The 27,527-nt window shown below is 42.2% G+C and overlaps 1 long non-coding RNA gene and 1 other non-coding gene across 2 annotated transcripts; both read left to right on the top strand.

The window, feature by feature from the left end:
* The first annotated feature begins 49 nt into the window (after positions 1–49).
* On the top strand, positions 50–27,266 carry LOC148542102 (uncharacterized). Its single transcript, XR_015878335.1, has 3 exons — positions 50–166; positions 26,253–26,588; positions 27,170–27,266. It is a non-coding gene; the product is annotated as an uncharacterized LOC148542102 (long non-coding RNA).
* Positions 19,965–20,091, top strand: LOC148542103 (small nucleolar RNA SNORA11). Its single transcript, XR_015878419.1, has one exon. It is a non-coding gene; the product is annotated as a small nucleolar RNA SNORA11 (small nucleolar RNA).
* Positions 27,267–27,527: the final 261 nt, after the last annotated feature.

Genomic DNA, 27,527 nt, shown 5'->3' with positions numbered 1-27,527 from the left:
GTGCTCTTTCAGACCATTGCTTGTAGTCTCTCTCTGCTCTCTGCAAAACGCTGTCATTTCATTTTAAGCCTTAACTAAATCAATCCAAAGAGGGCATTTTATATTGCATTTTCCGTGCTCCAGTACAATGCCTGGAAAGTTTTGGAAGACGGTAGCTGTTGCTGTGGTAAGCAATCTTAATACACCTGACATAAAAATCTAAATATGATATAGTACAATATTTACTATGAATAACAGCCAAGTCTGTAGATAATATAATGGTTTATGCAGACTAAATATAAGAACTCACAAAAAGATTCCTTGATAATATAGATGCACAAGGCTGCAAGAACTGGGAAGTCTCATTAACATGTCTTGCTGTTGCAAAAATTACTAATATACGTTAATGTGCCCAACAGACGAGAGAAGAAAGGCACACCTCAACTATTGTTAGACCTGAGTAACATTATGTAAGTAGCAAATACATACCTTGGTTCAATGAATGTAGTTATAGCATAGTTCATGAGTACTAGTGTGAGAGAGCTAACTTGCTAAATATATATTTCAGAGTTGTAGACCCCTATCTGTATGATATGTGTACTATGAGGTAAGTCACTGTATTCCTCTGTAGCTTTGAATACCCATAAATTTACAGTACAATGTACAGTACATTATCACATAACATTTAATATTTTCTGCCTAGTAACTGGTTTAATATTTGTAGGATTTATTTTGCTGGCTCTTATATAGTACTGCTGATGAACGGTGTTACTCTTTGATTCTGTTTTATGTACATTTAATCAATATGATTTACCTTCCAATTTCACTAACAAAGTATTTTTGTTATTATTTATTAGCACCATTATATATGAAAGTGCATATTTTATTTACAAATAAACAGATGCTGGTGAATCTATGTGGTCAATCCTATTAGGTGCAAATTGCGAGTAGTGGTTTGGTTTCCTGAAACTCGCAGACTTCGCACTAATGCGTGTTCCAGAGAACTCTCCAATCCAATTAAAAATGCCTATTTGCGGTTCTCGCAGCAGAGGGGTGCAAATTGACTGCCAAATGAGATGTGAGAGAAGTGGATAAAAAAGTGGGGAGACCATCCTGGACCCCCAAAAATGTATAGTTTCGTTAGCAGGACTGTATAGAAGGCTGTTTGGGAAGGTACTGCAGGTTTTTAAATGGTGTCAAATGGCTGATTTGTGCTTTTTTTTAAATGCAAAAAAATTATAAAAAGCTAACTTTTTCATTTAATCTCAAACGACTTCAAAGAAAATTTCAAAATAAAGTAGGAAAAAGGTTATTTTTAAGGAACCTTGAAATATTTTTTTAAAAAATATAAAAAAACAATTATTTTTCAATTGAAAAATATTGTAATTAAATTAGGGGGGCCAAAACTAACGAAAAAGTTGATTTTGGGGTAATTTGAGGAATTTTTTTTCCACCCCAAAAAATTACATGTCATTATTGGACCAATAAAGCTAATTGGAAACTTCCAATTTCCTAATTAGTCATTAAGGGGATGTCCAAGGGTCAGCACAGTGGGCCTGATTCAGAGCCGGACACTATTTGCGGACGGTCGTTCACAAAAAGGGGCCGGCTATTTAAATTGAGTGCTCGCTCTTTGCGGTTTGTTGATGCCTCTATGTCTGAGCGAGCGAGCGAACGAAAAATGCGCTCGCTATTTTGTAAAGACGCCCCTTTGCCGTTCGCAACACACGTTATCTCCGGTATTTATTAGATTAATCGGGTACATCGAAAGGCATCTGAACGGCTCGCAGTGCTTGTGGTAGGTTTTCTTACCGCTATCACTGTGAGCAGTTCAGGCTAAAAGACAACCAAGTGACGTGGCCGATGACGCTGCTTTACTAATTATGCACTCCCATTAAACGCCCTTTTGACCGTTTGGCACGCCTGCGTTCGGATCTCCACTCCCCCGTTTTCAAGCACCTTCCCCTGTTAACACCCACAAACTGTACATTCTGTCAATAACATTAGCAGCCCCTCGCTGTTTTGCGAGCGCACGATTTCCAACCACAATGACTGGTTTGCGCATGCGCATTATGACCCATACGCATGCGCAGTTGTGCGAACATCGCTCAGAGCGAACGAGCGGCCGCTTACGAGCGGCTCTGAATCAGGCCCAGTGTCCTGACACCTTAAAATAAAGATTTTCCTTTCCATCTCTCACCCTCAGGGAGTTGCGAATGGAAAAATGCGAATTCAGTCTCACTGGTTCAGTGCAAGTTGCTAATTGGATTGCAAATTGAATTCACTGTGCGAATTCGAAGAGAAAACAGAAACTCACACCTTGCAATTTGCACCTAATTGGATTGACCCCTATATGTCAATTGCCCTAATTGTCTAATGCGGGGTAAACACCTGACTGACAGTGGCCGGCTGACCTTCCCGCAGATCGAGTGATTGATTTGGTAAGCATACTCACTTATCAATTGGCTGTTCGATATGTCTTGCTTTTGTCATCACAACTGGACACACATTTAAATTTGCCCTCTCAGTTGTGATGTCATTGCCTATGGTTTTTGCGGACAGCATAACGGGTGGGTCACCTGTACATGCCTCACACAATATATATGTGAACAACATTGATCACAGGTATATGTGACACCCGCAGATGTACTGAACGGTATATCATTCATTGTCTGTATGAATGCTATATCGTGCAGTGGGTCTCATTCAGACCCGCTCGCGAGCGCAGGATGCTCGCAAGCGGGTCGATGTTACCCCAATGCGAATGCGCATGACTGAGGGAGCTCCGACGTGCACATGCGCGAGACCCGTACAGCGACAGCCAAGCTGTCGCTCCGGGTCTCGCACCAAAGGGGGCGTGCTGTCGATGGTGACTGACAGCACGCCCCCTTTGGTGGGCGTGCCGGGGGCGTGGCTGCCAGACGGAGGCGTTCCCATGGGAAAGCCTACCGTCTGGGTCCGGCCCCACTGACATCACTAGTGATGTCAGTGGGAGTGATTTTGGCTCTGATAGAGCCAAAATCACTCCAGGGCTTGCGGCCACGAGACCCTACCGCAGGGTCTCGTCGCAAGCCCGATGGATGCTCGGATAAGCTGTGGGTGGTAACCCACAGCTATGCGAGCGTCCAAAAGCCCGCTCCACTTTTAAATAGGACGGCCCTGATTCAGAGCGAGCGCTCTGGTCAGTGCGTCCGGCTCTGAATCAGGGCCAGTGTACATATACCCATCATAACCCCTCACATTTTCTGTGATTCTTTAATAAAAACATAATGTAAAAAATAAATAAACAGAGGTTAGAACAACAGGGTTAACAAATCAACAACGGTATAATATTGTTATTGTGTAGTCATTCTTTGTATAGTGGTATCAGAAAGATGCCATGTTTCTGCTGACACAAAATGTTCTTAAGTTTCAAAACATGACAGTTTGTAACTATACCATAATGATTAAAGTATGTTACAACAAATCATATAAACAAATCACACAATAATTGTAAGCTCCCCTAGACTGTAAGCTCCTACGAGCATGGTTCTCCTCCCCACTGTCTCACAGCCTTCTTCTCTAGCACTTCTATGACAGCCTTCACCTTCAGAGCTGTACTGTGTATGGAGAATTGTGTTGCTAATTGTTTTGTGTTCTGTTTATATTTTGGTTAATGTATTGTAATGTAATGTTCTGTGTACCCTTTACTGTCTGTACGGTGCTGCGGACCACTTGTGGTGCCCTATAAATAAAATGTAATAATAATACAATGCTGAAACAATGACAAAAATATTATAGAAACAAATTGGAAGAAGTGAAACAGTAAATGTACCTTAACAGCAATACTCTACTAAGAAAGAAATGTATGCAAATTGAATAATGTAAATAAATAAATATATATAGCTAGCATAATTTGTGCAAATCAAGCTGGAAGGTACAATTTGCACTTTGGTAAAACTATGTTGTGCTGCAGATAAGACTATTTAGATGTACAGTATTTTAAAATGCAGATAGACATCTATGTTTTCAGATGAATATTTTCATTTGGTTTAGATATTTAAAAATGCAGAGTTTTAACTAGATATTTTTATGACCAGGGCTTGGATGAGCACCAGCACCCACCGTCATGACCATATCTACTGACCTCAGATAAAAATATAGTTTAACACCAATTTTAAACATTAAACATGATGGGCTGAAAAATAAATGTGTGGTCTCTCCACTATGTGCTGGCTGAGACAGATTGGATGGTGTGTTTAATTATATTTCCAAGTTGAACTTCAATATGTGCATAGAAGAATAACTACTTTCAGTGAGGGGAAAAAAATCTTTTAGTTTGTGGTATTGCTCAGTCTTTCAACCACACTAGGACCATATTACATACAGTTGGATATGAATTATTGGAATATGTTTATAAAGGGGCACGTGGAGGGGACTGATGGCTTATAAGGGGCATGTGAATGTGTCTGATGGCACATTAAGGGCATGTGGAGGGAACTAATGGCACATAAGGGGCATGTGGAGGGAACTGATGGCACAAGTGGCATGAGGAGGGGTTTGATGGCATATGGATGGGACTGATGGCATATAAACAGCTAGATTATGAGGGCGCATCAGGGGTATGTGCCCTGGGCACCCCTGTCTGAAAGGCTCCCCCAGGACATCAAAACTGAATCACTAAGTTAGCTCGTCACCACAATGGCCGCGCACTGCTTCGGCTTAGTGTGCTGACAGTGACACTGTAAGACAATATATATATATATATATATATATATATATATATATATGGTGACAAAAACACTGGTAAGGTGGCGAATAGGAGATATATAGATATATATGCCCCAGGTTTTTAGCTTTTGTCTAGTAGACAGAAGCCAAATAGCTGCCTTGATTGCCAGACCACCTATGAGAGGCTGACAAAGGGTGTGTCAGTCTCTGTGGTTAGTTTCTCACTGCATGGGGAACAAGTCAGAGGCCTGCTGAGAGACACTGTGGTTACTGAATGTAAGTGCTGTGCTAAAGACTTTTGTTTTGTGAGAGGGACGTTAGGTCCTTCCATCCTGAGAAAGAGAATTATTTTGTTTCGTTAGAGCCGGACAGACCAGAATTTATATATGTTTTGTTTATTTTGTGCTGCTAATAATACTAGCTGTGGATAATTGTACCAAGGCCCCGGAATGGTGTACTTTTATTTGGCTGCCACATGACAAGTGCAACCGTTTACCCCAGGAGACTGCACCCTTACCTGTACTTGCCACTGTGTGTATATATATATATATATATACACACATATAGCAGCATGTGGAAGGGCACTCAATGAAAACTGAGAAGAAAATGCCGGGGTGCCTTCCTAAATAATCATATATACATATCAATCCACCATTCCTCCATGTAAGGAAGCAGGCGGCACTCCATCGGACTAGTATAGATCAAATAAGGGTCATTTATTTCAGCCCTGAATATATATATATATATATATATATATATAAACAAACAGCAAGCAGCAGCACTCGGAGTCATCCAATGATAGCAAAAAGAAGTTTACTGTGAACAAATCACATTACCAACGTTTCGGGACAAACTAGCCCCTTTGTCAAGGTGAATAAAGGGGCTAGTTTGTCCCGAAACGTTGGTAATGTGATTTGTTCACAGTAAACTTCTTTTTGCTATCATTGGATGACTCAGAGTGCCGCTGCTTGCTGTTTGTTTGTACTTATTTACTCAGAGGGCACCGGAGCAAGCTGACACATCGCTACAGAGTGACAGTCTTTCACCGTTACATATATATATATATATATATATATATATATACACACACATGAAAGTATGTGCTTCACTTATTTCACATTTTGTTATGTTACAGCCTTATTCCAAAATCGAATAAATTCATTTTTGTCCTCAAAATTCTACACACTACCCCATAATGATAACATGTATGGATGGTATTGGCCTGGTGATGAGCAGTGCCTGGTTTCCTCCAAACATAACACCTGGCATTGACGTCAAAGAGTTCAATCTTTGTCTCATCAGACCAGAGAATTTTATTTCTCATGGTCTGAAAGTCCTTCAGGTGCATTTTGGTATAATCCAGGTGGGCTGCCGTGTGCTTTTTACTTACCAATCTAAGCAGACAGGGGTTGTGAGCATAGATGATGGAAGATAAAGAGTTGCATTACTGTGATTAGACCCCCTGAACTGGATGTGTGCTTAAAAAAGCAGTGAAGAACCAGTACAGGGGGGTCTTTTCACGGTAATGCAACTCTTTATCTTTTATCATCTATGCTCACAACCCCTGGCTGCTTAGATTGGGATACCCCTATGGTGTATACTTATTACTAATTACTTATTCTACTGAAAATGCGGGATAACAGGATATAGAAAGCCATCATGTATGTTATATATGTCTCTTCAAAACGATGATACAAAAATATTTATTTTCTCCTGAAGGACTTTTGGTTGCCACATGCTGAACAATTTAAGATTATTTCCATACTAATGCCTTGTCCTTTATTCACTATTCCTATGAATTGCCGATTTATGATATGTAGTAGCATATGCTGGGTTAAACTAGAATAATAGTGCTGTCAGAAGTTTCATGGATATCCTCTAACTGTCATTTATGGACAGGAAGCTCAAATGCTTTTCTTGTACTATAGAAGTATCTATGAATTGTTACCATTTTTTCTGATCTATTTACAAAGTGTTTATTTTATTAGACATATACTTTATACTTTCATATCAGCGATAGTTACACAGCACCCACAAGACTGAAGTGAATTTTACTATTTCCTATATACCTCCATACATATCATAACCTGCAAGATTAATATAAAATTGCTTAGATTTTTTAAAAATTTTTTAGGAAACTTGTTCATATAGCCCATATTATTTGTTTTTTTGACAACCAATATTTATGAGCAGTGTTGATCAATTAACATATGTTTATTGTGCATCTTGCACAGTCTGTGTTTTTACTGCGAACAATCTAATGACTCTTTGATTAAAGAGGTCTATACTCTACAGGCCGAAGGTGCCTGGTCCCCCCATTTTTATTTGTGATAAAATAAAAGTTAAGTTTTACTTTACCTGTCTACATTATATTTTGAAGTTTGTGCCCCCACACAGGGTTTTTATCTCTTTGCTGCTCCCACAAACTCTTCTCTTAGGTGCTTTTTGGGAGCGGACAACCTGTTATGTGTTTTCATTATTGTTTACCCTGGGTAGCACCACCAACATTGACTACTGGTATATAAGGAACATGTTCTCCTTAATATAATCTCATATTGTTGGTACTGTAATATTGCTAAATATTTGTGATCTATTGACACAGATATGACTTTGGTCTCTTGTGCAGGTTTCTTTTTCTAGTTATTGAGGTACTTAGCCTTCCCGATGCCCATTAAACAACAGTGGCCCTGTGCTGCTAAAAGCCACACCGCCGCCTCCAATATGGTCACCGCAACTTCCTCTGACACCAGAGCCTGAGCACAGCAGCCTGACAGAAATCTAATAACCTAATATAGGCTAAATTAGACGACCTTGAAAATGGGTCACATCCAGTGGTAACTCCAGAGTTAGGGCTGCAGCTCAATCCAGAATTCCAATAGGTTAGCCACACCAATTAAGTTTTTCATCAGGCTACCCCCTGTACTCATTCCCACCTCATAGTGTAGAAGTGAAATGCTCACATCTTGTTCACTGCCTGCCGGCACAAAATATTCAGCAGCTGTCTACTACACACATGATTTGAGGGTTGTCATACTTAAACTGCTCTGTGTGAAATCTACTTTGTATAACATAGTCCTACAGGCCTATATCACTTTTAAACGTTGAACATAAATTGCTAACAAAAATTGTAGCAATTGATACTTCCTTCTATCATTAACGCTGATCAAACAGGATTTATTTGGGGTTGTCAGTCTGTGGGCAATATTAGAAAAGTGATTGGAGCATCGCAGTGGGCCCAGTCCTCTAGGAGCTCACATCCTAATTTTATTTTCTCACTAGATGCTGAAAAGACCTTTGACCTTGTATCTTGGGACCATCTAAATGAATTATTGCACTTCTTCAAACTTTATATTCCTCTCCTTTTTCCCGGAATGGAATTAATTTTCCAGAATGGAATGGAGTGGTCTGACCCAATATTAGTGCAGCGGGGCACTAGACAAGGATACCCACTTTCACCACTTCTTTTTGCACTAGCCATAGAATCGCTGGCGAGGGCCCTCCATACTACCCAAGAATTTACTGGAATTCGTGTAAAAAAGACTGAATAAAAATTCACTTTTTTCGCAGATGACGTTATTATTTATTTCTAACACCCCTTATTCTATCCCCGCAATCCTCTAAATTATAAATTCATTTGGACTATGTACTGGTTTCCAGATTAATGATGCTAACGCTGAACTCCTTCCAGTGGCCTTGACCCTAGCAATTCAAATGCTTCCCATAAAATTTACTAATTCTGATATTTCTTTCTGTACCAAAGTCTTTTCTAAATTTCTTTATTGAGATAAAATCCCTGGTATGGCAATGGCAAAGCTGAGATTACAGCATGGAGATGGTGGCTTTGCGATCACTGACATTCTTGCTTTTTCCTGAGCTGTACTTTTAGGTATATTTCTGACTGGCTTCTGGCCCGCTCTGCAGATCCCTTCTCCCTCCTTCTTTTCTTTCCAATGTTCTTTTCTGGGATGGGCTATAAATAACTTCTCTGTAGGAACCCATTAAACTCTAAATTTGTCACCTTTTATGGTAATCCTTGTTTTTAAATAGCAGTGGATAGTCACAAATCAGGTACTTAGACCTTCTTAACTTAGTGCTGCCGATTTACTGCAGGGGTGGAAATACAGAAGACAATGGAAGATGGATGCCTCTGTGCACCAGCTGTGAGTGTCACTCCAGGTCTAAAGAGCAGGGTGTCCAAAAACAGGGTGTTGTCCAGAGCCCCTGCTCTTTAGACCTGGAGTGACACAGCTACCTTATGGTAGGAACTATCTATATTTCTTATTCTCCCTGCTTGAGCTAATTATACATGCTTTTATGCTCACTAATTTTGTAAGTAATGTATGCACTTTATGTTTTGATGAAGAAAGTACATTTGTTTTGATATTAAATTCTTGTTTTATATGAAATCTTTTATGTTACACCGTTCGCGCTGAGATCACTTTCATTTCTTGTAGACATATGATAAAATATAGCATTTATAGATATGTATTAAAGTCAAGTGTCAGCCATCCTAGCCACCAAACACAAAGTATACTAATACATGAACGTGAAGAAAAATACACCTCTGAGTTTAAGACCTGGCGGCATCCCAGTACTGGCAAGAGCGTCACTCTCTATGGAAAAAGGGCAGTTGTTATAGGCAGAAGACCTCTGTAGTGTGGCTCTAGGGGTCTTATATAATTACTCAGGTGTTTCATTACGGGGTGAGAGTGTGTCTTGTTGCTGCTGGGGTGTTGGTAATGAATGTGCTATAGGAGAAGTGTGTGCCACTTTTGGTGGGACTGGGGTGTTGGTAATTAATGTGAGCAGAAGGGGGCATCAACAACTATCTCACCTCCGGACTCCTGGTATGAACTTATGCCCTTGATTCACTGGCTGGCGCATGTCTGCTGGCCAGTCCAGCCAGGATTCACCTGCAGCTGCAGTCCGGCACAGTAAGCTCGCCACAATATTGGCTGAAGTCATCTGAGTTGTTTCAGCCATCCACAGTGTCTCCTCACTACACATGACTTTCATATCTAATCCTGTGCTGGAGCTCCCTATTTAAACTGCTCACTGCCATCTGTTCTTTGCCAACAAGTCTCTTAGGACTCCAGGTCTCCTATGACAGAACCGGTTCCGAGCTCCTTATTTATAGCATCTGTACTACTCTCTCCGCTATTTCACCTGAGTGATTTCCTTCCAGTGGATTCAGCCTGTCAGCTGTGCTTACCATTCTGCAACTAAAGGCCCCCATACACTATCCAACAAATTGTGATGGGATTAGAAATGCCGACCGGCCATCGATGTTCCGTGATCCGTCGGAGGATCTGTGAAATTCTCCATGTTAAATTTCACCGATTTGCAAATCACAATCATATTTTGATTGTGATTGGCAAATTAGTGAAATCCAATATGTTGTATTTCACCGATCCTTTGATGCTGGGTTGCAGGATTGCAGTAACGTGGAGATCCGTCGCTAGTGTATGGGCCCCTTATCATCTGCTCACCTGTTGTAATCAGTGCTGCCTTACACCAGTGTGCTGTCTACCTTCAGCAGCAAGGATTCAATCATCACTAAAGTCTGCTGTACCTAGCCTCCTGCATGCAGTCTCTCTCACCTTACCATCTGTGCTCAAGAAATGCTACCAGGGTCGGACTGCCCATCTGGCACTTATGGCAAATGCCAGAAGGGCCGATGGCCAGATGGGCCGGTCCATTGTCAAACCCTCTCCGAGCAGCTCCGCCTCCCAGCGCTCTGCTCGGCCAGGATACTGAAAGACGGCGTGCGGCGAGGCTAGACCCCCGTGACTTGCGGCACAGCCCTGTGAGGTGAGGCCACTCCCCAATTGAGATGAAGGCACCTCTTTTGTGGCACGCATGCAGGTGGACTGCCAGGGCTGCTCAGCAGCCCCAGTCCCTCCCTGACTGCTACTGACTGTTAATTCCTTTAGTAGTCATCTACAGACACACATACAAATAGTGTGTTACAGACTGATCCATCCAGTACTCCTTTGCACTCATATGTACTAAGCTGCTAAAGGTATAGCTACCACTGGCAGGTAGCATACTTACAGCAGACTTGGACGTGTGTAGTCCTTCCTACAGTATATCATACAGGTATACTGAATGAGGAGAAGTGTTATTCAACCTCCTAATTTCATTCACTTTGGTTCTAGTAAGTCCTGCTCTGCGGCCCCAGATCCGGATACTGTACAAACTCAGAACCTGACATGGTTAACCCTCTGTTTACACATTGTAAAGCTAAAGGAATCATCTCAGTCAAGGATGTTTTTGAATATGCAAAATAATTCAAACCAATGGCACTGCACCAGGGGCGTCTTAAGAGAGGAGGGGGCCCGTGTGCACTCCCCGTGCGGGGCCCCCGCCTCTCCCCCCGGCGGCCAGCAGCCGACTGAAGTGGCTAGCCAGTCACCGGAGCATTAGTAGACTCCGGGCACTAGAGTGTGCCCGGAGTCTACTGCGTATGCGCAGAACGCTGTGAAAATGGCCGCGGTGGCCATTTTCCAGCGTTCTGTGCATGCACAGTAAACTATGGGCACTAGAGTGTGCCCAGAGTCTACTGCGCATGCGCAGGACACCAGAAAAATGGCCACGGTGTTCTAAGCAGAACGCTGACAGCCGCCACGGGACCATGGACAGGTAAGTTCAAAATAATATGGGTGCAGGGTGTGCGGTGCGGGGCCCCCCTGGACCTGGGGGCCTGTGTGCCCCGCACACATTGCACCCATTATAGATACGCCACTGCACTGCACTTAGAGCCGCAAAGGTAGTGAGATAATAAGTCACCAAACTTATAACAAATTATTTAAATAAAAGAAAAACAAATAACTTCTCTTGCGCTCCAAACTTGTACAACTTCAATTATATGGCAGTTTTTTCCCCTCCAATGATGGAACCGCTCTCATATGTGAATAAAAGGCATAATTGCCACAATAGTGTAATATAGTCAATGATATTAAAATTCAATCCTTATAAAGGTGCTGAGAATGGGAATAGATGCAAGAAAAAGATCCTCTCCACAAGGATTTTTTTTACCCTGGCAGCCAAACAGTACTTTTTATTCCCAAGACCTTGTTCATAAATATGAGATAACTCATAAATATTTCTTTATGTATTTGCAACTTCGTCATTTTGTTCAATCTCTCCCATTGGCACTTGAGCCTCTAGCAGAGTCTGATATCCTGATGTCCCTACTTTCATTTGTCTCTTCATTACCTTATAAAACATAATATTTGGTGGTTAGCTTTAAACAAATGGTCCATAGACTGCCCTGCGATATCCCAGCCATCCGATATTTTGTCTAATATGGACCTCACTCTTAAATACTAATACTTATACTTATACTCTGCTCAATTAGAAGAAGTCAATCTCCGGACCCTTAACAGGGCATATATTTCCCAGGGACTATGCAGACACTTGATTTTGGAGTCTGGTTGCTGCCCTTAATGCTGGTCCCTGACCACATTATTGTTTAATTTTGTTTTATTACATAAATTGTTGTTGTTCTTTTTAAATAGAACTTTCTATCTACATCTTACACCTGACCATTTAGCCTTGCTCTGTGCACATTTTCAGTCCTGGGGTTTGTAAGCCACCCACAAACACCTCATTCCTCTCTTGACTGGTATAATTGCAATTGTGATAAAAATTATTTTTTCAAATTGGAAAGAGCACTCCTCACGGCTTTTAAAACATGTTAAGTCTCTACTTCTATACACATTATATTTGGAGAGGCAATCTACACTACCATACATTGGGGCTCATTTATAGAAACTTTACATATATCTACTCAAGAACTAATTTTGTGGCTTTTTTTAATCCACAAATTGGGATCTATACCTTAAACTGTTGGACGCCTCTGGCTAGGTGGTGTGCTGCCCATAGGGATGTTGTCCATTACTGTCTATGTTAGATATTCTCTTTTATAGGATGTTTCCTTTTGCATACACACGATCTTCCCCTTATCCTTTGTTGCCTTTTGCAATTTCATGTCTTTCTTTATGTCTTTTGCCTACACTTTTTGTTATATATTAGTCTTTGGTTTCTTATTGTCTGTAGTCTCTTAGCTCACTAGTAGTTGAGGACACTGGCTGTCCTGCTCATGAATTTATTGAAATTAAATTGTCTTTGATGCAACGCTGAGTTCTTTATAACGTTTGTGCCAAAAATATGCTCTTTATTTCATATTTAATATATTAACGGCTCATTTGATATTGCTCTATGTATTACTTTTTTCGTATTTGGATTTGTGTATTTTGGTTGGAAAATCAATAAATACATAAAAAAAAATCCAATACTTGAAACTGTTGTAAAGGGTAAAGAAAATAATATTCTAAAAGATTGAAACATAAAGCTGACAAGGTTAAAGCTTTAATGGGCCAAACATGAAGCTTTTTAATTAATTTTAATTTAGAGCTCTTTGTTAATCATTTAACTATAGGTAGTGTGTAAGATTTTTTAAGAAAATATGTGGGTTTTGTGTGTTTAAATTTCAACAACTGAGTACACTTATCCGCTGTAAACTATATAATTATCATATTTAAAATTCAGTAAATGTAAAATTACCAGATCAACTGAGTAATCAGGACCACCTATTAGAGATGTAACATTGACAGGAAACACTGGTGGTCTCAAGGTTTTTAACGTTGGTCAAAAAGCATTGTTCAGTCCTAAATATAGGTTTGGGAACAACAATGGTTTCCGATGTTAACATATGTTTTTACCTGTTTGAAGTAAACTAGCTACTCAACACTGCAAGCAAGGTATTTAAACATGAAACCTCCTATACCAGTGATTCCCAAACTCAAGGCATCATAACAGTCTAGTTTTTAAGAATTTTAAGATATCCATGGCTGTGCAAAGATGGTTAAATCAAAATGACTGAGGGACTAATTGTCACCTATGTAGCATAAAGGGAAGGCTGAGATTAGCATTTGCATATTGCCACAACCGCTATTGCGAGACCACCTGCGAGTGTGGCTGCACTAGCAACCATCTTTGAATGAGGAACAGTGGGCCTGATTCAGAGGACGCAATGGCAATATTTTAGCAGAACAAGCGATTGTTTGGTAGTGCGCATGTGCGAATGCCGCACTTTGCATGCGCAGTGATTGCAATGCGAATACTCTCCTACACAGGAACCACTCGCTAAGTGAGTGACAGGTAGTCGGCGTTTGGGGGCTGTAACGGGGTGTGTCTGACCATTTAAATACCGTTTCATGCGCATGCAGAAATTAGTCATTGCGATTGCCTTCGGAGTATGCGAGCTCTCTGCGTGTCATGAGAGCTATAGTGTTTGCAGCTGGTCAGAGTTGACTCACATGTGACTGACGTGTGTCGATGTTTACGCTGTTGTACATCGTCGGACGAATATTCGACAGCAGCAGTGGGCGTCCCTATGCTTGGCAATGCTTTGGAAGGCATTAGCATATTTTCGCAGCTGCGTTCCGTGAGAAATCTCAGCTGCGATTGCATTAGAATTAATCTCTGAATCAGACCCAGTTTACGCACAATGGTGCTGTTGCAATCGACTCACACGGTATGAGGTAGCGGAAAAGTGATGGACATTTCTGGGCAGTGGCTAGTAGTATATGCAAAAATGGTCCATACAGTGGGCGTGACAATGCAAGTGGCTTTTTCCCAGACGCACAGTCACAAGCATTGGAGACTGTGGTCAGAGAAACTGCACTTGCTATAGGGCTGATACAATTTTCCATGGTGGCTAATAAGGATGCACTAATGCCCAGGCACGGGCAATAAAAGTGTGCATCTCAGCCCTTGCACATTCCGCCGCACAGATGTACACAAGAGGAGTTTGTATACCATTTGCATGAACTCGCAGACAGGCGTCCGCCTATACACTCTGCTGCATTTGTTTATGCGTGTGACTCAGAATCAGCCCATTTATACACCCCAGTGGACATTTTTAGCAGTGGGCAGATAGTTGTCAATGCTTTTTGTCCATGTGCCTTATGCTAAAAATCCAGGGATCATTGTTAAACTGTCTATCATAGTGATCAGTACTCTGTTGTATAGTGGTTAGCAAAGCTGCCTCACAGTGCTGGGATAATGGGTCCCAGGATGACAAGGATTAAATCTGTGTGGCTTATGTACGTACCCCCTGTATTTCCTTGGATGCTCTGGTTTCTTTCCAGAGTCCAAAAAATACTGGTAGGATAACTGCTTCTGACTAAATGGACCTTTGTGTGTGGTAGGAAAATTGCACTGTAAGCTCATAGGGTCTCATTCGGACCCGGTTGCAAGCGCTGAGCGCTCGCAACCGGGTCGATGTTAAGGCCCTGCGCACGCGCAGCAGCCGCACTGCGCGTGCGCAAGCCCCAGAGCGAGAGAGAAACTCTCTCGCTCCGGAGCTCACTACAAAAGGGGCGGCTGTCGATGTTGATCGACAGCTCACCCCGTTTTGTAGGCGGGGCATTTTGTAGGCAAGCCCCGATGGTTGCTATGGTCTTGACCATCGCGACCATCACCCTGGTCGGTCGCTAAAACTGTGGGTGTTAACCCACAGCTTAGCTAGCGACCAGGAGGCCGCACTTAAAAAATCAAGTGGCCGCCCTCATTCAGAGAGAGCGATCGCTTCTTGCGACCGCCTCTGAATGAGGGCAATGGACTGATGTGAATGAGAAATATACTCTATGTATGTGTACACAGATGATGTGTGAGAATATACAAATGATGCAGCCTCCGAGAATGTATTGAGACAACCACCTGCGGATTTGTAAATACAAGCATCTGCTTAAAATGATGCAGCATCTGTGTACATAGACGCAGTATCGCTTGCAGATCTTTCAATGATTGAGCTTCTGAGTAACCCTATGATCGCGCAGATTGGCCACATGTACTGATACGCCGGAGCCTTGTTATCTGCGTTCTTGATCTCAGACCAAAAACGGTCTCAAAACACCTGCATTTTTGCCTTCACTTCCCTGTTACCTCTCCCTGACTGTCAATCACACAACGAGTAAAAACCTGCTGTGAAAGACTACGGTAATGTACCTTGACTAATGTGCAGTTTACCGATAATCGGTAAACTGCCTAAAAATTGGTATAGAGTATAATTCTGAATAAGGCCCTATGATTGGTTATAATTATGGTCAATTGGTTACAATCTTTAGAAACATTCAAGCTATGGATATGATCCACTGAAAATAGGTACTGTACTAGGGTCCTGTCTTATTTTGCTGTTTCTTAAATGAAGAATACAATAATTTATTAAATGTTATGTCTATCAAACACGACAAACAAACTCTGATGCTCTACCAAACAACATAAATTAATACTTTGGGCAAAATTTACTAAGCGCCGGGTTATAAACCCCGGCGGTTTAGCGCTTTGACGTTGGTTTCTAAATGACACCAAATCCGCCGACTAGTAATTTTAACCCTAGCCTTGTTCTATTCTATTCTAAAATGTGTTTTGATGGCGGTTTTGCAGCAATTTTGAAGTCACCAAACCACCGGGGTTTAGAACCAGCTGCTTAGTAAATTTTGCACATCATGTGGTCCAAAAATGTAACTATAAAGCCACTCTTAAAATATGAAATGCTGACAATTAGTCTACTCAATGTTTTCCTACGTTTGTGAATTTCAGTTAAGGATGTACTTTCATCATAAATCCACAAGATGGCTCTACACTCACTTATTAAATTATGATTCTACATGTCACATATATACTGTAGATAAGCATGTTATATGATTTATAATGAAAGTGCACTTGTCACAAGGTGGGATTATTTTATCAATTCTAGTGATTACTGGTTTGTAACAGATATTCTCAGGGCTATCCCTAGAAGCAGAGCTGGCCCTAGCCAATTTGGTGCCCTAGGCAAAATTTGCACTGGTGCCCCCTAGCAGATAATCCCACCAGCAAGCTTATGTCGGGTCCACACTAGACGATGTCTAGTGTACCCAACCTCGTCAGCGACTGGACCCGGTGGGGGAGACGGCATCGCCAAGTGCAATACACACTTGCAGATTACGGCAGTGACAGCAGGGGCCATGCTGCATTCAACAGCATGGCCCTTGCTAACAATATCCCCCTGTCGTCCCTGCATGCAGGGTCGATGGAGGATGTTGCTGATGACATATGGCTATAAAATACATATTAAAAAAATCTTCTATAGCAAAACTGAATAAATATAAAAAGAAATAACTATGGCTACTCAACATGCCGATCAACAGCATGCATTCCACAGCGAGTCAGGGTAGCTCCCCCACGTTACCCGAATTGGAACTACTGTATAATTCTACTTACTCTGGAGCGCACAGGTCTCAACAGCACCATGCATGCCATAACCAACACAGCAGAGAGGCATGTGCGACAGGCTCCCACCACTTCCTACAAGTGGAACGCCCCAGTCACCATTCCACCACAGTCACCATTCCACCACCGAAACAGCTAGGAAGCACCTAGCTGTTTCGGTGGTGGAATGGTGACTGGAAACACCTAGCTGTTTCGGGGTGGAATGGTGACTATACATTAATTATAACAACAATAAAAGGTGAACAATGACCATAGTAACATTGATAATAACAATACAGAATATGGTAATATACCATTTTATATATATATATATATATATATATATACTTGCAATATGGGTAGCACTTCCACAGATAAAAAAATTATAGAAACATGCTTTAAATATGCAATGTTTCAGATGTTTAATCTATCTTTCTTCAAGGCATACATGTGGAAGTGCTGCCCATATTGCAAGTTTGTGGATGGTGTCAAAACTGAAGACAAAACTGAAGGGAAAATGCCCTAAGAACAAGCAGGAACTGAAGACATTTGCAGTAGAGGCCTGGCAGAGCATCACCAGGGATGAAACCCAGCGTCTGGTGATGTCTATGCGTTCCAGACTTCAGGCTGTAATTGCCTGCAATGGATTTGCAACAAAGTATTAAAAAGTGAAAGTTAGATTTAGGATTGTTTAGTTTGTCCCATTACTTTTGGCCCCTTAAAAAGTGGGATGTGTATATAGATATATACATCTATATACACACATTATATGTATACACATTATATATATATATATATAATCTGCCCTCAGTCAGTGCCTGTCCCTCTCCCAGCTGGTACCTAATATGCTGGCTGGGTGTTAAACAGGCTGGGTCCGGTCTCTGATGCTGGGCATTGGGCCGGGCAGCTACTATGGACTGGAGGCAGAGACTCTGCAAAGGCCCATGGGAGGAGTGGCCGCGGCTGAGCATGAGCGGCATGCCCTACCGCGGCCATCTTGTCTCCTCCGCCTAGCCGATCGCGGCGGGGGAGGGGCAGCTGCCGCCGGTGGGGGGAGTGGGTGGGCAGTTGTTAAAACGTCTTGAAATAAGAGAACAGTGGCAAGCGGGGGTCCGGGTAGCTGCAGAGCCCTGAAATGCCCCCTAGGCATTCCAGTCACCCCTAGGAATTTGCTTATGCCTATGCCTAGGGCCGGCTCTGCCTAGAAGGATGTGGGTCCTGGGATCCGCATGCCTAGAAGGATGTTGGTCCGCATGCGGACTGTGCTTGTGCAGCACACTGTGCGTGTGCAGTGATCGCATTGCGACTACAGATGCGCAGAGGGATGCATCGCAGAGTGAGTGACAGGTTGTCAGCATTTGGGGGTCGTGACGGGGGGGTAATCTGAGAAATACAGGTGTCTGTCCGTTTGAACGCCGTGCAAAAATTAGCCACTGCAATTGCATACGCTGCTCTGTGTGTCAGAACAGAAGAGCTCCAAAGGCGGAGGCAGGTAAAACCTTCTGCAAGGGCAAGATGGCTACTCAATGTGCGTCGATGTCACCCATACGTAGGTAAGCGATGTTGTACACATATGAGAAGGCAGCAGTGGGCGTCCTTATGCTTGGGTAAGCTTTGCAACCATTAACATATTTCCCAGCTGTGATGCATACGAAATCGCCGCTGCGACTGCATTAGCGTGCATCTCTGAATCAGGCCCATTCTTAAATAAACAAAAAGTATGGTGGTCACTCCTATCAGCTTAATGACATAGCACAGATGCTTGTAAAGGGCAGGGTTTACACTGAACACAGAAAAAAAAGGGATTTGCGCTCCAGCACACTGCAGCAATATCAACAAAAAATACTTAAATCCTCCATGATAATAGAGATTCAGAGGTATTAGTTACATACATTTGCAAATATATGAATAAGTGCCAGGCCATCGTCAAGGCTCCACTATACTGGCGTCCCTAACATTAATGGGTTCACGTCCGAGAAGCAAGGTACCCCAAAAAATTCCAGCAAAGGACCATCCACAGGGCATCACATGAAAAGGAGAAAAAAGGTGATAGTGAAGTGTAAAGAATAGATGTGTAAAGATAAATCAATGAGTGTTAATGAAATAAGAAATAATTAAAATGATATAAATAATAAACAAACAATTAGAAAAGTGCTAAAAAATATCTATGTGAATTAAGTGGTGATGCCCTGTAAAAGGTCCAGCCAGAACAACTCCGAGGGCCCCACTCCCAAATGCTCACCCCAAAATAATTATTGCTACATAATAGTAGCACCCACTCTGAGTCATATAATTACAAATTGGTGTACTGCATAATAACAGCACATGTATAAGCTGAGAGCTGACTCACCTTGGATATACCCCAGAAACCTCCACATGACACTATAAGGACTAGCACCTCCTCCTAATGCTGGCTCCCTTCATGTCTCTCAAGACTACAAACAAAAAGTATGGTGGTCATATCAGCTTAATGACATAGCACAGGTGCTTGTAAAGGGCAGGGTTTACACTGAACACAGAAAAAAAAGGAATTTGCAAACCAGCATAGATGGTCCTTGGCTGGAATTTTTTGGGGTACCTTGCTTCTCGGACGTGAACCCATTAATGTTAGGGACGCCAGTATAGAGGAGCCTTGACGATGGCCTGGCGCTTATTCATATATTTGCAAATGTATGTAACTAGTACCTCTGAATCTCTCTTATCATGTAGGATTTAAGTATTTTTCGTTGATATTGCTGCAGTGTGCTGGAGGGCAAATCCCTTTTTTTTTCTCCATTCTTAAATAAAACAAACTTTAAAAATGTAAACCTAAATGACTATACAGCACAGAGACACAATGTGGAGACTAAACTAATAAACTAAGCAGCAAATTACTGCAATTCCTGACGCTGTTGATATTATATATATATATATATATATTTACACAAATGTTCACACTCTGCACTAATACCACTTGTTAAAAAAAAAGTCTCAGGTGCCTTCCTTATAATATGTAAAAAATTCTAGAAAGTGTTAGGTGGCACTCAGAGTAAATATCCAAAAGAATGGATATTTACTCTAAGTGCCACCTAACACTTTCTGGAATTTATTTATTTATATATATATATATAATATATACATACAATATATCAGTCAACACCTGCTGCATGTAAATCGGGTCTAGTTGAGACCCTAGAGATATTAAATCTCAAATCGGCTCACCGGTATTGCAAAATAAGGGTTCTGACTTGATTCACGGTTCATTGAACGAATAATCTATGTGTGAAAAGATATATTGCAACAAAGTAACTCTTTCATTCGGTTGGAATCCAAACTGATTAAATAGATATTTTGTTCTTAATTTCAAGCTGCTACGATTCAGGTGCATATGTATATGCAATCTTTATATGCTGCTATTTATATGTATCGATCGTTTTTATAATCTATCCAATTACCTGTTTGTGTTTTGATTATTCAACCATTAAATGGTATTTTCATAATGAAGCCTCCTGTTTGTAAATAGGGTATGCAGTCGGAGAGCCGGTGGACCTAATCCCGACAGCCGGCTTCCCGACTGCTTAATCCCGGCGAGGGTTAAATGACAGGCGTTTAAGTCTAGACGCCTGTCATTTTACCTACGCTGGGAGACTGGCGCCCAGCATCCTGATGAAAGTGTTGCTGGGCGCCGAGTGTGGACAGCCGTGAGGTGGGGGGGAGAGTTAGGTTTAGGGTACCCGGGGGAGACTTAGGGTTAGGCACCCCCCCAGGAGGTTAGGGTTAGGCTAGGGGGAGGGAGGGTTAGGGTTAGGCACCCACGGAGGGGGGACTTAGGGTTAGGTACCACCCCAGGAGGTTAGGGTTAGGCTAGGGGGAGAGAGGGAAACTTAGGGTTAGGCACCCCCCCAGGAGGTTAGGGTAGGGGGAGGGAGGGTTAGGGTTAAGCACCCCCGGGGGACACTTAGGGTTAGGTACCCCCCCGGGGGACAGGTTTAGGCGGTGGAGAAAGGGGGTTAGGGGTAGGCACTGGGGGGGAAGGTTAGGGTTAGGCACCCCTAAGGGAGGGTTAGGGGGTAGAATTAGGTTAGTGAATACTTACCTAGGGACGATCAGGATTTTCATCCTTGTCGGGTTGCTGCTGTCGGGATTTGAACCGCCGGCCATGGGTCCGGCGGTAAATCATACCGATTCCGTTGATAGAGAGCAAACAGTTTTAAATTGATTTTTTTTATACCCATTATATGTCAACACCAAGCGCAGTAATCTTGTTTTTCACATAGAGAAACAATGTGCCTGATTCTGAGTGGAACGCTGCAGTGTCTGAGTGTGCGTACTTTGCTGGTACTGCTTCTGCCACTATATACAAATACTTATACAAGCCCCTCCCTGGTGTACAGCCGTGCCTCTGACTGTGTAAGGACTGAGAGGGTGCATCTTTAGAAACAACCATCAGTCGTGCCATCGAAACTTGCTCTAGCTGCATGCTAGGAGTATGGCCTCCAATGTGAGTGATTATGAGTCTGAGTTCACAGACACCCCAATAACACACCTATAAGAAGGACCATCTCAATGCAACCACTTAATCACCTCTCAGTCACCGCCCAGTAACGCCCAATACATTTTCAAGACATTTCTGAGACAGTGCGTCTCAATCACACCTGCACCTCTATGTGCACGGACTCTGGACGCATGCGCAGTACAGCTTAGATACAGATGTTTATTTTGCAACTGCGCATAAATGATAAATCCCCTATGGCGCATGCGTTAAACAGAGTGTATGCACAAAGGTGCTGTTGTGATTGGGTCAGACGGTATCAGAAATGTTGCAGAAAAGTGATGGGTGTTCCTGGACAGTGACTATTAGTGCAGGCAAAAGTGGCCCGTTCAGTGGGAGGGTTATATGAGTATCGCAGGTGGATCAATGCAAGCAGCAAGTTTAGATGGTGTGGCTGATAATGACGTATAGGGCGCACTAATCGGAATGACAGTGCTCATGGACTCTAAAAGTGGGTGTCTCAGCCCTCCTCAGCTGAATCTTGAAGCATTAGTTAGAATGAAAACATTATTTGGACCCTACACTTTGGGCCAAATGTAAAAGCATGGCCGTAACTAGAGTGGTGCGACCTGTGCCATGGCACAGGGCACCGCAGGACAGGGGGCGCTGTTTGGGCCTGTCAATTTCCTGTTTATTATCATTCTCACTTGTAGCTTCCTCATTTTATCCCCAGTATCTCCTGACCTCTCCTCTTCCCTGGCCCCTCCCCATGAGGCCATCGCACTTTTTTGGGTGCATTATGTTCCTATTTGAAAAACAAGGGGGGCGCCAATGTTCTTTCTGGTACAGGGCACCAAAAAGTATAGTTATGGCTCTGTGTAAAAGGGTGAGAGTTTAGAAAATATGAGAGAAAACTCACATTTTTTAACTAAGGAAATGTAATAAAGTCACAGAACATGGAAACTTGCATGTTTTTCAGACTCATAAAACTCTGGAAATTTAAACTCTCATCTAGGTGTTTCCTGTTTTGAAAATACAACTCGATCAATGCATTAGCAGTGGCAAACGCAGGATTTTGAAAGGGGGGTTTCCAAATTCTTGGTTACTGAAAAACATCTAGCCACAAATAAATATATAGATGCCCCCAGTAATGCCCCTTATACAGTGCCCCATATGTAGTGCCCGCAGTAGTGATGCTACTATGCAGTGCCCCCAGTAGTAGCCCCGCCTATGCAGTGCTCCCAGTAGTCCCCCCTATGCAGTGCCCCAAGTAGTGCCCCTTATATAGTCCCCCCTATGCAGTACCCCAAGTACTGCCCCTTATATAATGCCCCCTGTAGTAGTCCCTAATACTAACACTTTTCTAATAAATTGCTCTACAGTGTACATACTCCTACAAGTCCTGATCTGAATCTCTTGCCATGCTTTTCTCACTTCCCTCCCTTAGCCTACACACATGCACACACACACACACACACACACACACACACACACACACACACACACACACACACACACACACAACATACACACACTGACATACATACACACACTGACAGACACACTCATAAACACATACACTAACACAGACACACACTGCAGCGCAGCCAGCGCTTACCTAAGAACATGAATACAGACATAGCCAAATAAATACTGTCTGGCACCACCCCTGCCCGCCCGCCCACTCAACCCCCCCTCCCCACGCACCTCCACCCACGGCGTGCGGCTACGGGACTCGACAGCGCTGGCAACAGTGGATTACACTGTGTCACCCGGCAGCAGGCGCGCTCATCCTCAGATGCCAGTTATGATGCTGCCCCTATGTGGGAACTGACTGGGAGGGGCTTGCGTGCTGAGCTCCCCCTACAGCCAGCCCAGGCAGTCGGGACTCTTGAAAATAAAAAAAAGCAAAATTGCTCAGCCGCTCGGGCCAGCGGCGAATGGAGCAACGGGCAGGGGGGGTTTCTAGGTACTCGGAACCCCCCCCTGCGTGCGCGTCTGCATTAGAGTGAGAGTTTTACTGCTAAACTCTCACATTTTCTAAACTCTCTCCCTATTACATTTGGCCCCAGGTGTAGATTCCTGGTAAATCATTAGACAAGGAGTAGCTAAATTATCCATTTCTACTTTAGTTGATGAGAATTCAAATTAAATTTACACAAGATGCTATTTGGCCCTGAGGAGATTACATAAAATGTTTTCTTCTACCTCCTACATTTATTAGCAAGGGTTTGGACGTAGTGGTAATTTTCTTTATGTTTGATGAAATTGTCCAAAACTACGTACTTTCTGGTCTGAATTCTTATTCAATACATTCAGTCTGTGACAGACAGCATAATCAATCCGCAATCTTTGATCCTGGCAAAGTTTAGCATAGGGAGATTACAAACAACAGGGGACATTGATCACAGCCACACAGTGCCACTGTGGGCAGGCCCCCTGTCCTGGAATGGGACTTCAGTCCTGTCATTCCCCCTCAGCTGACGGGGATTTTCGGGCCTCTTTTACTCATCTGCAGTGGCTGGCTTGCGTGACCCCATGGTCACTTAGCTGGTCGAAGGGATCACAGATGATTTGATGCTGCATCCTTGGATGCAGTTTGGATCAGTAATGCACACAGGAGGCATGACGCCTCCTGCAGCATTACCATATAACAGCTATCGCAGCTGCTAAAATGTTAGCAGCTGCTATAGCATATCCGTCCGCAGCTGAATCATCCCCTCTGTTCTGCAGTGATTTCTGAAACTGAAGTGATTTTGGAAGCTATACTGATTTCTGATCTGTAAGTCAGTCTGCTCCTGATATACCCCATTCCAAACAGTATGAGAATACGCCTGCCTGCACTGTCATTTACTCCTAATTTGTATAGTTATCCAGATTATAGACGAGGACAATGTAAAAAAAATGAAGGCTGCAGGTGTACTTCAGGGTCCAGTCTTCAACCCGGGCAACGCTGGGTATTCCAGCTAGTATATATATCTCATATATACTATCTATCTATCTATCTATCTATCTATCTATCTATCTATCTATCTATCTATCTATCTATGACAACGGAAAGGTTGTCAAGGTGAGATATATATGCCCTAGGTTTTTAGCTTCTGTGTGGTAGACAGTAGCTGATTAGCAGTATTGATTACCAGACCACCAGTGAAAGGTTGATAAAGAGTGTGCCAGTCTATGTATTCAGTTTCTCACTGCCTGGGGAACCGGTCAGAGACCTGTTGAGAGATACTGCGATTAATGTAATTCTGTGGTAAAGGCTTCTGTTTTGCGAGAGGGACGCTAGGTCATTCCACTTTGAGATAGGGAATCATTTTGTTTAGTTGGAGCTGGACAGGCCAGGATTTACTTTTATATTTTATTTATTTTGTGTTGCTAATAAAACTAGCTATGGGTACTTGTACCAAGGCATAAGTCTGGCGTACTAATAATTGGCTACTGCATGACAAGCACACATGTGTTTACCCCAGGAGAGGGTACCCTTACCGTGATCTTGCCACAATATATATAGTTATTTTAGGTTGCACATACAGGGCCTGATTCTGAATCACACACACACTACCGATGTTCACGGAGTTGAGCATTTTCTTGTTACTGCGCATGCATGAAAATCCCTAATAAATGTGTATGGCACATTCATTACACTGGGCCTGATTCAGAGCCGGACGCAATCAGCTGTTCGCCCGCAGTAGGTACGACCGTCCAAATGTCAAACCAAGCGCTCGCATGCATGGGTGGTCGCTCGTAGCGAGTCTTCCGCCTCATATTTCCCCAACCCCTCCTCTAGCTAACGAGCGTCCGAAATAGCGAGCACACTACTCGTTTTTTGTTGAAGTGTTCGCTCGCACAAGCACTACCGGAAGTAGGCCTGTCATTTGTCCATTGCCTTGTTTCTCGTTCGGCAAACATCCGTGAATCGATTGGTGCCGATCATTCCCTTAATTTACTTAATTGTTGGTCGAATGTTTTCAATCTTGTTTCTTTTTTGAATGTCAATAAACTTTGTTATTTGTTTTGTGTTCATTTTGGTCCGGAGTTTCCGTCCGCTTTTAACGGCAAGCTTGTTGTTTATTTTAAATCCAAAAGCTGTTTGTGCGTTTTTTTGGGGGTTTTTTTTAGGTTTATAATATAGGAAATGTTTTTTTTAGTTTTTCCGGATTGTTGCTAACGCATCAAAATGCAGCAAGTCAGTCCTAAGTCACAATATATTTTTATGGGTTGTTCACATGACTCACACATTAACCAATAGAATTGTTCATGTTATTTATAAAAGTACATTAGCCAATCAAAATTTAGGGGTCCCTGTAATAAAACTGATTTGTCTTAAAAAAAAACCCATTGCCATCATAAGAGCCAGTGCTTTTACACGGCGTGAGCTGCTGGCGCTCACTGACATATTAGATCGCCGTATAATGGACAGGCCGCCCCCCGTCACCAACATGCTCAAGCGACGGGCGTACGTGGAGGTGCGGCGCAGGCTGCGGTCAATGGGGTTTCGGAGGACCATCGGCCAATTGGAGCGCCAGTGGTCAGATTTACGCCGCCGGTCCCCACACCTGCTTGCGCATCTTCAGATGAGGATCCGTCGGCTTAAGTGGATATTTGAATGTTTATATATCTATGACAATCTGTTTTTAATTTTTGTCTTTGCTAATGTAAATTTGCATTAATGCGTGTGCATATGTGCAGTATGCCTTTTTTTTGGCTAAATGAGACCTTGTTAATGTTGCTTTTTTTTCTTTTTTTTTTTCTTTTGGGTTAATGTTTTACATTTAAATTGTTTTTTGGAATACATATTTGCTAATATTCCAAACTATACATCATTTAGGTCAGGAGCGGATCCAGGGATGGAGTCGGAGGCCTGCCCGATCCCTCTCCCCAACTCCCACCATCTCCTCCCCTGCCCACTCCTCCCAAATTTCTCCACCCTCCCCTGACCTGGACATCCCTATTTCCCCTCCCTCTCCTGCTCCCCAAATCCAAATAACCCCTCCCTCCCCTGTCCTACCCATCCACATTCCCACACCCTCCCCTGATGCACCCACTCTTGATTCTACTCCCTCCCCTTTATCCCCACTGGAAATTACCCCACCTTATTCTGATGTCCACTGGCCCACTTCATCAGAGGATGAGGATCTGGGCCAACCTGGCCCTGAAGCTGCAGGTATTTTGTTTTTCATGTGTGCAATTAATGTGTGAAAAGGTGCCCTATATGCATACACTGTGGTATCCCTGAATACAATCTAAGGCCAGTCCAAATTTTGTTTTGTTGTTTTGGTTAAATCATCCTTTGTTTTTTTTATTGGGTGCTAATTAATGTAAAATTTCGACCCAAATTTTAACATTAAAATGTATTCATTTTTTTATGAGTTGTTTTTTTTTTAATGTTTTTTTGTTGGTGAAATAAAATTTGGCCGATTGTCTTCATTTTTCATAACAAAATAATTTAAAAAAAATCAACATATGTCAGAGCCAAATACAAGTTTCATTGTGCTTTTTAAATTTGTTGTCTAAAATCAAAACACAAATTGTGTAAGGATTATTTCAGATGCCAAAGTGATTGTTGTTGTAAGTTGTTTTTTTGTGCCAATTGGTAATTTAGGCAAGTTCATGTAACTACTATATTTGTGTTCAAAATTTAGCATGGTATGTTAACTAATTTTCGTTGAAAATCATACTGTCGTTTGTTTTCATTTTGTATTTTAAAAATAAATTTTATTAAAACACAGATTTGTCTTTCAACAGACCCAAGGAGCCGGGATCAGCAGATTTTGGGCCATATTTTACACATGAGGGGCCATTTGGTGTAGCTGTTTGTGTCCATGGACCATTTAATTTCTTTTTTGTGCCATTAATATGTTTTTCATTTTTGTTTTTGTTAATAAAATTGTTTTTTTCTTTAAAAATCATATTTATTGACTCAAACATTAGCTCACAAGGTCAATCAATGTGTTTGCTTGTTTTTTTTGTTTTTGGGTTTTTGAATTTGCATATGAAAATGCAAACAATGTTCCAGACTAAAAAATTTTTTTTAGAAAAAAAAAGTGGTTTACCAGAAATTGTAGACATATTTTGTTAGTCCAAAAATTGGGTAAATTGACAT

Source organism: Taudactylus pleione, unplaced genomic scaffold (genome assembly GCF_031769625.1).
Source record: "Taudactylus pleione unplaced genomic scaffold, aTauple2 ptg000015l, whole genome shotgun sequence".
Lineage (NCBI taxonomy): Eukaryota > Metazoa > Chordata > Amphibia > Anura > Myobatrachidae > Taudactylus > Taudactylus pleione.
Note: the sequence above shows the minus strand (reverse complement) of the source record. Positions and strands in the feature narration are given on the sequence as shown.